Genomic DNA, 6754 nt, shown 5'->3' on the forward strand with positions numbered 1-6754 from the left:
AGGGTTTAGGGTTTTTATGCTCTAGGGTTTATGGTTTTTTAGGGTTTTGGGTTTTTTATAGTTTATGGTTTTTTTAGGGTTTAGGGTTTTCAGGGTTTAGGGTTTGGGGTTTAAGGTTAAGGGTTTAGAGATTAGGGATTTAGGGTTTATAACACTTTATTAAATGGTTTTAGTAAACAATTAAATAAAAGTTACAAAACACTTTTTAAAATGTTATAAAATCCTTAGGTTTTAGGGTTTGGGGTTTAGGGCTTAGGGTTTAGGCTTTAGGATTTGGAGTTTACAGTTTAGAGTTTATAAGACCTTAGTAAATTATTTTAGGGTTTATGGTTTATAAGACCTTAGTATATGATTTTAGGGTTTATCCTTTAGGCTTTAAGCATTCTAAAATGTTATAAAATTCTTAGTGTTTAGGGTTTACCGTTTCAGGTTTACGGTTTGGGATTTAGGGTTTCGGGTTTAGGGTTTAGGTTTTAGGGTTTATGGTTTAGGATTTAGGACTTAGGTGTGGTAAAATTCTTAGGGTTTAGGCTTTAGGGTTTATAACACTTTAGTAAATGCTTTTAATAAACACCTAAACAAAATTTCTAAAACTCTTTTTAAAATTTTATAAAATACATAGGGTTTATGTTTTAGGGCTTTAGGTGTAGTGTTTGGGGCTTAGGGTTTAGGTTTTATAACACTTCAGTAAATTATTTTAATAAAAACTTAAATAAAAGCTACAAAATGATTTTTAAAATCATTAAGGTTTAGGGTATAGTGTTTAGGGTTTGGGGTTTACGGTTCAGTGCTTAGGTTTTAGGGTTTATAACAATTTAGTAAATTATTTTAATAAAAAGTTAAATAAAAGTTACAAAACACTTTTCAAAATGTTATAAAATACTTAGGGTTTAGGGTTTTGGGTTTAGGTTTTAGGGTTTAGGGTTCAGGGTTTATAACACTTTAGAAAATTCTTTTAATAAACACTTAAATGAAAGTTACAAAATGCTTTTTAAAATGTTATAAAATGATTAGTATTTAGGGTTTGTGGTTTGGGGCTTAGGGTTTAGGGTTCATGTTTTAGGATTTAGGGTTTATAAGGATTTAGTAAATTCTTTTAATAAAACTTAAATAAAATTTAAAACTCTTTTTAAAATGTTATAAAATGCTTAGGGTTTAGGGTTTGGGGTTTAGGGTATATAATGGTTCAGTAAATGATTTTAATAAACACTTAAATAAAAGTTACGAAACACTTTTTAAAATGTTATTAAATGCTTAGAGTTTAGGATTTAAGGTTTATGGTTTAGGGTTTCACGTTTGGGGTTTACAAAATTATTTTAATAAACATTGTAATAAAAATTACAAAATGATTTTTCAAATGTTATAAAATGTTTAGGGTTTAGGGTTTAGCATTTAGGGTTTATGGTTTGTAAGATTTCAGTAAATGGTTTTAATCAAGGCTTAAAAATGTTACAAAATTATTTTTAAAATGATATAAAATGCTGATGGTTTAGTCTTTATGATTTGGCCTTTGGGATTTAGGGTTTAGGGTTTAAAACACTTTTTAAAGTTTTATAGAATGCTTAGGGTTTAGGTTTTAGGGTTTTGATTTTGGGTTTTAGGTTTAGGGTTTAGGGTTACGTTTTAGGGTTTATAACACTTTAGTAAATGATTTTAATAAATGCTTAAATAAAAGTCCTAAAAAAACTTTTAAAATGTTATAAAATGCTTAGTATTTAGGGTTTAGGCTTTAGGGTTTAGGGTTTTAGGTTTCGGGTTTAGATTTTAGGGTTTAGGGTTTATAACGCTTGAGTAAATTCTTTTCATAAACACTTAAATAAAAGTTATAGATCACTTTTTTAAATGTTATAAAATGCTTAGTGTTTATGGTTTAGAGTTAAGGGTTTTAGGTTTATTGTTTGAGGTTTAGGGTTTAGGGTTTATAACACTTTCGTAAAATCTTTTAATAATCACTTAAATGAAATTTACAAATCTCTTTTTCAAATGTTATAAAGTGCTTATAATTTATGGTTTAGGGTTTAGGGTTTGGGGTTTAGAGTTTAGGGTTTGGGTTTTAGGGTGTAGGGTGTAGGGTTTGGGGTTTAGGGTTTAGGGTTTAGCGTAGAGTGTTTAAAGTTTATAAAATGCTTAGGGTTTAGGGTTTAAGGTTTAGGTTTTAAGGTTTACAACACTTTAGTAAATGATTTTAATAAACACATAAATAAAAGTTACAAAACACTTTTTAAAATGTTATAAAATGATTAGGGTATAGGGTTTAGGATATACTGTTTAGGGTTTAGGGTTTATGGTTTATGGTTTATAAAACTTTAATAAATTCTTTTAATAAACACCTAAATAAAAGTTACAAAACCATTTTTAAAATGATATAAAATGTTGACGGTTTAGGGTTCAGGTTTTAAGGTTTAGGTTTTAGGGTTTGAAGTCTAGGGTTATGGTTTAGAGTTTAGGGTTTAGGGATTATAACACTTCAGTAAATTCTTTCAATAAACATTTAAATAAAAGTTACAAAACACTTTTTAAAATGTTATGAAATACTTAGCTTTTAGGGTTTACAGTTTAGAGTTTAGGGTTAGGGGTTTATGGTTTAGAGTCTAGGGTTTAGGGTTTATAACAGTTCAATAATTTTTTTAGTAAACACTTAAATAAAAGTTACAAAATGTTTTTAAAATTGTTATAAAATGCTTAGGGTTTAGGGTTTAGGGCTTAGAATTTAGGGTTTAGGATCTAGGGTTTGGGGTTTAGGGTCTAGGGTTTAGGGTTAAGAATTTGTGGGTTAGTATTTAGGTGTTAGGGTTTATGATTTAGGGTTTATAACACATTATAAAATGCTTAGAGTTTAAGTTTTACGATTTTCGGTTTAGGCTTTATTTTTTGGGGTTTAGGGTTCATGGTTTCGAGTTTATAACACCTTAGTAATTGTTTTAATAAACACTTTTTAAAATGTTATAAAATGCTTAGGGTTTAGTGTTTAGGATTTGGGGTTTAGGTTTTATGGTTTAGGGTTTTTCGTTTAGGGTTTAGGGTGTAGGGATGAACCACCCCACCATAAGGGGGTATCTGCTGCTACATATTACACATAATGAATACATCCTGTGGAGCCTCGAGGAGTTATGAAGAAAAATAAATAAAAGGAAAAAGGTTTATGAAGAAGGGTGGAAAAACAAAGGTTGGGGTATCTCATGTACCATAATTTTCTCCCTCCTACACTCACATACCTAGGTGTGGTCTTCCCTTATTATAGATACTCATAAAATTCTTAGGGTTTATTGTTTATGGATTAGGGTTTGGGGTTTAGGGTTTATAACATTTTAGTAAATTCTTTTAATAAGCACTTAAATAAAATCTACAATTAGTTTTTAAAATGTTATAAAATTCTTAGACTTTAGCATTTAGGGTTTAGGGTTTATAACACTTTAGTAAATGTTTTCAATATACACTTAAATAAAAGTTATGAAAAAATCTTTATAATGTTATAAATTATTAGGTTTTAGGTTTTAGGGTTTAGGTTTTAGGCATTAGGGTTTAAAGTTTATAACACTTTAGTAAATTCTTTTAATAAACAAATAAAAAAGTTACAAAACACTTTTTAAAATGTTATGAAATGCTTAGGGTTTAGGTTTTAGTGTATAAGGTATAGGGTTTAGTGTTTGGCATTTAGGGTTTAGGTTTTTTGGTTTAGGGTTTAGTTTTTGTGGTTTAGGGTTTATAGAACCTTAGTAAATTAATTTCATAAAAACTTAAGTAAAAGTTACAAAACTCTTTTTAGAATGGTATAAGATGCTTAGGGTTTAGGGTTTACAAGACATTATTCAATTCTTATAATAAACACTTAAAGAAATGTTAAAAAGGCACTTTTTAAAATGTTATAAATTGCGTAGGGTTTAGGGTTAAGAGTCTAGGGTTCATAATACTTTAGTAAATCCTCTTAATAAACACTTAAATAAAAGTTAGAAACCTTTTTAAGATGTTACAAAATGCTTACGGTTTAGAGTTTAGGGTTTATTGTTTGGGGTTTGGTGTTTATAGTTTAGGGTTTAGGGTTTATAACACTTTAGTAAATGATTTTAATAAACATTTAAATAGAAGTTACAATATGTTTTTAAAAATGTTATAAAATTATTAGGGTTTAGGGTTGAGGGTTTAGGGTTTAGAGTTTAGGGTTTCAGGTTTAGAGTTTAGGTTTTAGGGTTTGTGGTTTACAATTTAGGGCTTTAAAATGTTATAAAATGCTTAGGGTTTAGGGTTTGGAAGACTTTAGTAAATGATTTTAGTAAACACTTAAATTAAAGTTTTAAAATAATTTTTAGAATGTTATAAAACCTAAACCCTAAACCAACTTATATTATATGAAAATATTTAATTTATATTATATGTTTTTTGGCTGTTTTTTTTTTTTAATTAGATCATATATTTTTAAGTAAGATTGAGATTTATTGTATATTGAAATGAATCTTTCAACATATAAATGAATTAAAAACTTTATATTCTATAAAATATCTATCATATTTCAAGCGAAATTGATTTAAGAATGCTAAAAAAATACCAAAACATGTATTTTTCCAATTACAATCTATTTTGAATGCGTGAATGGATAATATATTCCCATATACATAGTTATTTGTTAGCTCAATAGAAATTGATTTTTGGTCACTGAAATTTATCACAATAACCATGAGTATATTCCTTACATAACCTACCAAATAAATTTTATTTTCCTTTAATAAGTGCTTTAAATTATGGATATATGTTGTGACTTAACATTAGATTGAAAAATAATGAAAATATTTACATTAAAAAAGAATCAAATTAATAACAATGATTAAAAAAAATTGAATTTCTTTTTAGTTCTTTAGTACAACGAAAATGTGTAATTCTTTAACTAGCTAACATGAAATTGAGATGGCATTTAAATTAATATTCATATTAAATAATAAGTAAATAAAAAAAATATTTTAACGTCCATAGCAACTAACAGATTTTTATTTCAATTTGAGAGATATATAATAATTAAAAAAAATATTGTTGCCTTTTTTCTTTTCAATATTGGGAAGATGTTTAAATCATTTATTTAGAATTATTTCAGTACCAAAATTGGATAAAATATTTGAATATTCATACCAACTAATATATTTCAATATCAACTCTATACATATTAAGAAATAATATTATGATGTTGATAATATATAAAATATTTTAATGTGAACCTTAAATAAAATAATTATATATATATTGTAAGCTTGTCAAGAACTTCATATTAGCAAAAATGATGTACAAAATTTACACAACGAGGTGGAACCAGGTTTGGAACCATCTTCCCACCATGGGGAAACCAATAGGTCATTGCTTGAAAGTTAGAATAAAAGAAATATCTATTCATGGAAAAAACCAAACTTAGTATCATACATAACTAATTATCATAATACAGGAAAATCCTGTGAGAATTTTGTTGAGCACTAAGCATACAATCCATTCAAAAAGACATTTCAAACAATTTTCCTTCCTTTGGAGGTTGTTGAGCCATCAAGTGTGTTGTTGGGCCACAATTGTCCTAGTGCATCTTCTAGCTCATCCTCAACGATAAGACAACCATAAGAACACAACAATTGCTATGCTTGTGCCTTATTAGCTCCTCCACTCACTCAAGATTTTAGTTTCATATCGTCAATCATGATTGAAGGGGAAGGTACTAGGGGAAGCAAGTGAGATTGAAAGGAAGTATATGACATCTTGGGAGCTAATTCGGGAATAGGACAGTGTGATAGGAGAGAAGGAGATGTCGAAGGAGTGGATAAGGTCCCATAGAGATTTGTGGAGACTATTAATACATTAGAATTAACAACCTTCCTTATGGAAGCTTCTTTGGCTTGTTGTTTCTTCCATAACTATCTGGCTAGTAAACTTTTGAGGCCCAATGCCCACCACCTATGTTCCTTAATTCATCAACTTCCATGGAGGATACATTGTGTGGTATACTTTCATCAATATTTGGGATGAAGAGATTAGAGTTTTTGTCAAATTATACATCATGCGGATGATGCTCACTATCACATCCATCACCTCCATTGCTTACACATCTACTCTCCTGAACCATAGTATTAAGTGGGAGAATGAGGAGGAGGAATTTAGAATCACTGAGGGAATTGTAACTTTTCTTTTGGAAGGAAATAAGAGTATGACAAGGTGAGTGACAAAGCATGAGAAAGTTGGGTGACAAAAGAGCCAAGAAATATTTAGACAAAAAAATTGTTTTCCATCGTGAGGTAGGTTAATGAGGTGTTAGTGTTAAGTACAAGCAGATCACACAGAGGATATGGAGCAGTGGATCAGGCATCATGAAAATTGATGGATTTGCTAACTGAGTGGGAGTATTAAACGTGGATGAGAGCCACTATCTATGTGAATGCATGGTGATGATAAATGCATTCAGGACAACCATCAATTGCCACCCAAATTAGGGGGAATTTTATATCAACTTAACATTTATAAAGAGAAAAAAAATTGAATGTAAAATATTTTTTCCTCTATTCACAATTTCTTTCCACTCAGTAATATCAAGGAGATGTTAAATTTCTTTAATACTTAATAAAATTTCATACCAGACATTTAGAAAATATTGATGGCAAGAAGAAATTCAATGTAAACAATAAATAAATAAAGTGAAGGATATTTTTCATTTAATTAATTTGTGCTTTCTAATTCAATGACATCATGGAGATGTATAATTCCTTCAATATTTGATATGAATTAGAATTTA

Source organism: Pinus tabuliformis, chromosome 2_1, assembly GCF_031772625.1.
Source record: "Pinus tabuliformis cultivar Carrire ecotype Pingquan chromosome 2_1, CPIR1, whole genome shotgun sequence".
Taxonomy (NCBI): Eukaryota; Viridiplantae; Streptophyta; class Pinopsida; order Pinales; family Pinaceae; genus Pinus; species Pinus tabuliformis.